This window comes from Chionomys nivalis, chromosome 21, assembly GCF_950005125.1.
Source record: "Chionomys nivalis chromosome 21, mChiNiv1.1, whole genome shotgun sequence".
Lineage (NCBI taxonomy): Eukaryota > Metazoa > Chordata > Mammalia > Rodentia > Cricetidae > Chionomys > Chionomys nivalis.
The window spans coordinates 41,558,763-41,564,762 of NC_080106.1; the positions used below are offsets into that span (position 1 = coordinate 41,558,763).

Here is a 6,000-nt window from a genome sequence, read left to right on the forward strand (position 1 = left end):
TATGAGCAGAGCTGGGCCCTGGAGGGGGGTGTTGCTTTGTGAGGCTATGATGTCATCAGTGAGTAATTGATAAGGGCTACTTAGAGAGGTGGGTTTAGTGAGAGGAAGTCAGGGCATTATGGGTGCATCCTTGAAGAGCCCCAGTCCTTTCCCTTCTCTGCTTTTCTCTCAGCTGCCAAAAGTTGAGATCACTTTTGAGTTTGGACCTAAACAAAGTCTGAATAGGGCTGGGAAGTGACTGAGTCAATAAAGTACTTTGTTATGCAAGATGAAGACCTGAGTTCAAAACCCAGAACCCAAGAGAAAAGCTGGGTGTGAGGCCCAGAAGATGGCTCAGTGGTTCAGGATACATACTGTTCTCGCCAGGACCTGAGTTTGGCTCCCAGCACCCACATCCAGCAGCTCACAACTTCCTGTTACTCCAGCTCCAAGGGATTGGGTACTCTCCTCAGGCACTGTGCTCATGTGCACAACCCCCACCCCAACATACACACACACACATAATTAAAGCAAATAAAATCTTGGATGCTGCAGAGAACCCAGGTTTGTTCTTCAGCACCCACAGCAGCCCACAACCATCTGTAACTCAAGTTCCAGGGGATCCGTTGCCCTCTGCTGGGGTCTGCAGGCACCAGGCATGCATGGGGTGCACAGATGTGGATTCAGGCAGAACACTCATCCACAGAAAATTTTAAAAATTCTCCTTTGAGCCGGGCGGTGGTGGCGCACGCCTTTAATCCCAGCACTTGGGAGGCAGAGGCAGGCGGATCTCTGTGAGTTCGAGACCAGCCTGGTCTACAAGAGCTAGTTCCAGGACAGGCTCCAAAACCACAGAGAAACCCTGTCTCGAAAAACCAAAAAAAAAAAAAAAAAAAAAAAAAATTCTCCTTTGAAAATGAAGAGAGAGAGGCAGGCAGGGGAGGGAGAGAGAAAGGAAGGGAGGGAGGGAGGGAGGGAGGGAGGGAGGGAGGGAGGGAGGGAGGGAGGGAGAAAGGAAGGAGGGAAGGAAGGAGGGAAGGAAGGAGGGAGTGAGGGAGGGAGGGAGGGAGGGAGGGAGGGAGGGAGGGAGGGAGGGAGGGAGGGAGGGAAGGAAGGAAGGAAGGAAGGAAGGAAGGAAGGAAGGAAGGAAGGAAGGAAGGAAGGAAGGAAGGAAGGAAGGAAACAAACTGGTGTGGAGCCAGGACCTGTAGCCAGGGAGCTAAGAAGTAGGAAGCAGAGACAGGAAGTCAGCCAGCCGACACACTCCAACCCATGAAAGGCCCAGCCTTGAGAGCTGTTGGCAGTAATGACTGCTGGGAAAAGAGCCAACTTTCTTCTGGGGTGTGACCCTGGTAGGGTGCCATGTTCCAGGGCATATGTGTCTACACTACACACATGTGGGCAGCACTAACTGGACTCTGTGAGGGTTTTTAAATTGTTTGTTTTGTTCAAGACAAAGTCTTACCATGCAGCCCTAGCCTTGAACCTACAGAGCTCCGCCTGCCTCTGCCTCCTGAGGGCTGGGACTGGAGGTGTCACCACCACGCCCCACTCACTCAGTGTGAGAGGCACATGACAGAAGGCAGAGTGGGAGAAATGTGTATGGATGTAAGATATCATATATCTTATACAAGATACAGTATACAGGGCTGGTGAGATGGCTCAGTGGATGAAGACATTTGCCACCAAAACTGATAATCTTGAAGTCCACCCCACAAACCCAAGTAGTAGAATGAGGGAACTGACTCCCATAAATTGTCTTCTGACCTCCATAGCATATGGCAGCAGTTGCCTGTGACTGCATGTACACAGGACACACAAGATAAAGATAAATATATAAAATTAAAAATATATAAATTAAAAGATATGCTGTATAAATTATCAAAGAATAAATTTAAGATATTTTTTTAAACCAAGGCTTTGAAAAAGCTTTGACTTCTGATGAAAAGCTGCATTTGATCACTGGTTTACACACACATATGCACACACATGCACACACATGCACGTGAATACAAACACACAAATGGTCTTGGGGAGAATTAGGAGTGTGTATAGTCTAGTCACCCCTTCTTTTTCGTTGTTGGTCTATTGAGTCAGGGTCTCATGTAGCCCAGGCTGGCCTTATAGCTAAGGCTTATATTCAACTCCTAATCCTCCTGCTCCATTTCCTGAGTGCAAGGATAACAGGCATGCACCACAGTGCCTGAGCCAGAACATGGTCCTGTTTCGAACGTCTGCCTTGGTCTGTGTGGGGAAAGGGGCAGTCACGAGAAAAGAGGAAGAGAGAAACATGAGCTGTGAGGTGAGTAAGAGCATCTCCTATGTTTGTCCTGGCTTTAAGTCTGCTGTTAACAAAAGCAATGTACGGGAGAAAAGGTTCATTTCTAGCTCACAGTTGAGGACCAGTTCAGCACAGTAGGGAAGTCAAAGCAGGAGCCTGAAGCAGCCAGTCGCATAACAGTCCAGAGAGCATAAACGTGCCCACTCATGCTCAGCCTCCTCTAAGCATATACAGTCCAAGGTGCCCTGCTTAGGGAACAACGCCACCCATGGTGGGCTGGGTCTTCACACATCAATTAGTGTAATCCAGACAGCCCACAAAGAGGCTGACCAGATCCAGACAGTCTCCGACTGGGACTCTTGCCGGGTGATTCTAGATTGTAGGATGAAAACTACACAGCTCCTGTGTGTGTGCAGTTAACACCCCAAATCTGTAAAGATGCATTTAGGAAGAAATCCATCAGAAGTGAGAGGATCCAGACACAAAGGCCACTCACTATGAGGTTCCATGTACGGAAGCAGAGTGCACATGACTCCCAGGACCAATGGCAGACAGTGGTTGCTGCTGCAGCTGGGGTGGGGACAGGAGTGACCCAGATTGGTCTCTGCTACCTATCTGGGGTGGTGGGAGATTCCCAAGGCTACGTAGGGTAACGGCCGCAGCACCTCACGGGTGTCCTAAGTACTGTAACAGTTTTGAGGAGAAATCAAGCCAGGTGTCGTGGCTCAGAGGAAGGAGGGAGAGGACGTCGGAGATGGTTCGACAGGTAAAGCGCTCGCCACACAAGTATGAGGAGCTGAGTCTAATTCCTCAGAATTTATACAAAAGTAGTCAGGCACAGTGGCATCCCAACCTGAGCTGACAGAGATGCGTGGATCCCTAGAACTCAGAGGCCACAAGGCTGGCAGAATCTGCAAGCTCTCAGCAAGAGGCCTTGTCTCAAGAAACAAGGCAGACAGCGACTGAGGAAGCCTCTGGCCTCCACACGCATGGGCACATGTGTGCACACGTGTGCACGTGCAGCTTCATACATTTGCACACACTCCTGCACTATGTGGAAAGAAGGAAGAGGAAGGAAGCCACACATTCTCCTGGGAGTAAATTCAAAAGTCGACTGTGTTTATGGAGCTCGGGTTGCCCACCCCAAGCCTCCCAGGTGCCCTGCTACTGTCCCCAACGAAGAACCCTGATGCATAGGTGGGTGACTGTGAGGCCGCCAGGGTCTCCCAGTCCAGCGAGACTACTCGGTATCTTAGCAATCCTGGCGGTTCTCACCCTGGCTTGGTAGGATCCAAGAATCCTCAAGAAACCCGCCACTCACCATCAATCTCCCAGCCTGGGCTGCAGTCCAAGGTCTGCCTTCCAGGGCAGTGTTTGCGAACTGGGGGGACAAGATGAACTTGGCCTTGCCTGAAGGGTCAGAGTGAGCTGGCTGGCAGCTCTGAACTGTCTAGTATTGTGAGGACAGCCTGGATTGAAAGATCCCAGAATAGAACCTTCCTCTTTGGCCCTTCCCGGGGCCTCCTTGGAGCCTATAAGCTACCACCACCACCACCACCACCACCACCACCAACGTAGCCAGGAGGACTAGCACACATCCATATCCTAACTCAGGAGGCTGAAAGCTCCAGACCAGCCTGGGCTACACAGAAACCCAGTCTCAGAAAAATAAAATAAAAATAAATAAATAAATTAAGCAAAAATAAACTAAATAATTCAACCCCTATGCTAGAGCCTAAAGTGACCGCAGACAGCGCAGGACAGTCCTTTGCTGGCCACTGCCCCATCATTTCTTTGAATTTCAAATTCACCCTCTTCCTCCTGCCCCCAAGGACCACTTATATGGACTCTCTGGGAGAAGATGACATTGAACTAACCCATCTTACATGGAGGGAAAGTGGCGCCTGCGCAGGGCGGCATCTTTATAATCCTCTGTAGGTTCTTGCATCTTAAGGGAAAACAGAAAAACAGAGATAAATTCAAGCATTCCAGAAGGGGGAATCTCCCTGCAGCCATGGGTGAGGTGTTGAGGAGGGGAAGGACTTGAGGCCACATAATTGGGGAGTACAGGTGTCACAGCTAAGCACACCTAATGACCTGAGATCACCCTAGAAATAAGTTGCAAGGGACATAAGGAGGCCATGTGAAACCGCCAACTCCAAACCAGACCAGGTTCTGTGCAGAGTTTATTTAGATGTGCCCTTGGCCTTGGGCTAAGAGCAGAGGGTGCAGGGTGTGCTGGCTATTCCTGCTCCCCCAAGCTGCTCTGCTCCAGTCTTATTCTGGTTTGGCTTCTTGGGCCAGGTCTCAGGGACACACCCCATGCCCCTACTCTGCAACAAAGACATGAGAATGCTGGGGGAATGTGCACCCCAGTCCCTGGGCCTGGCCCCGGGTACTGCGGGGGATGTGTGTGAGGCTGTCAGCATGGAGAAACTCAGAGGAGAGAAAAATTCACAGGTAAAAAGAGAAAAGGAAAGAGAGGAGAGTCAGAGACAGACAGGAGAACAATAAAGAGAAAAAACAGAGGAGAGGGACAGAGAGGAAAAAAAGACCAGAGTAAAGGCCAGAAACAGAGAAACAGAGAGAGAGGGAGAGAGGGAGAGAGAGAGAGAGAGAGAGAGAGAGAGAGAGAGAGAGAGACCATTCAGAGTTGTTCTTGTCCAAAGTCCCAAGGAGCTCCAACCCAGCAGCATCAAACCACAGAGATCATGTGGAACCGGTGTGGTCAGGGAGCCTGGGCCGGGGACCCCCAAACCCCAGCCACGGGGATGCCCTGGGAGCTACCAGGCTGAGAAAGGACAGGCTGCCTTCTGGACTTGGGCCAGTAACTCTCACAGCCCAGTCACGTGTGCCCAGCAGGTGGCAAAGACACTGGTCTCCAGGGGCTGCAGACCCAGAGCTGAGAATAGTTAAAAGAAAACGGATTTGGGGGCTGGGGATGTGACTGAATGGCAGAGTTCTTTTTATGTGCGAGGCCCTGGGTCCCAACGCCCACCCCCCACATAAAAACCATTTTAAAGAGAGAAATAAGCCTATTCACTCACACACACTTCAAGAGAAACTCTTCAGAGAAAGACGTGGTAGGTTTTGTTTTTCAGAGAATCAAATAAAATTTGGAAATCAACTCAAAAAAAAAAACTTATTCACAGAGAGGGCTTAAGATCTATTGCAATATAAAGGAAAACCGAGCTCCTAGTCGAACGCCAGGTCCTACCCCAGGCACCCCACTCTGAGGAGCCCTGCTCACCTGCATCGGATCTAGTGGGTGCCTCGGCCAGTTCTCCTGGAGTCGCGAGGATCCCACCTGGTCAACGCCGAGGCTTGCAAGCAGCGTGTGGTACACCGACCCATGGACCAGCCCGAGGGTTGCATAAAAGAGCTGCGTGGGTCGCGGAGACCTGCGCAGCGAAGCCAGTGTGGAACAGGGCAGCTGCTCCAGCTGTGGCGCGAAGGAGGGGGAGGCTTCTCCGAAGCTAGGGGGAAGGCTGGACAGACGGAGCCCTGTGATCATTCGCAGCCAAGTGACCTTCCAACCAGGAGCTGAGAGCAAGCCTCCCCCATCGCTCCTTGCAATGGGCTTTTCTTGGTTTTCTGTGTCCCTTAAGGTGACTTCTCAGTGCGGAGCAGAACTAAGGGAGGGCTTCCAGGGGCTGGCGTCTCTGAGAAGCAGAGCTGTGGAACCCCCGTTCCACCTACCTGTTCCTACCGAGGCGGCAGGAAGGCAGGAGGCTGCCCAG

General features: G+C 51.1%; 1 protein-coding gene across 8 annotated transcripts in view; it reads right to left on the bottom strand.

Moving 5' to 3' along the window:
• The window catches only part of Cacna1a (calcium voltage-gated channel subunit alpha1 A), a 289,933-nt gene extending 284,312 nt beyond the window's left edge, over nucleotides 1–5,621 (bottom strand). For 7 of the 8 annotated variants that reach the window (XM_057754011.1, XM_057754008.1, XM_057754010.1 and 4 more), the window contains exon 1: nucleotides 5,511–5,620. The gene's annotated coding sequence lies outside the window, so the exon portion shown is untranslated. Of the gene's footprint in view, nucleotides 1–5,510 lie in introns of all 8 variants that reach the window. The other variant, XM_057754012.1, reaches the window with a different exon arrangement.
• Nucleotides 5,622–6,000: the final 379 nt, after the last annotated feature.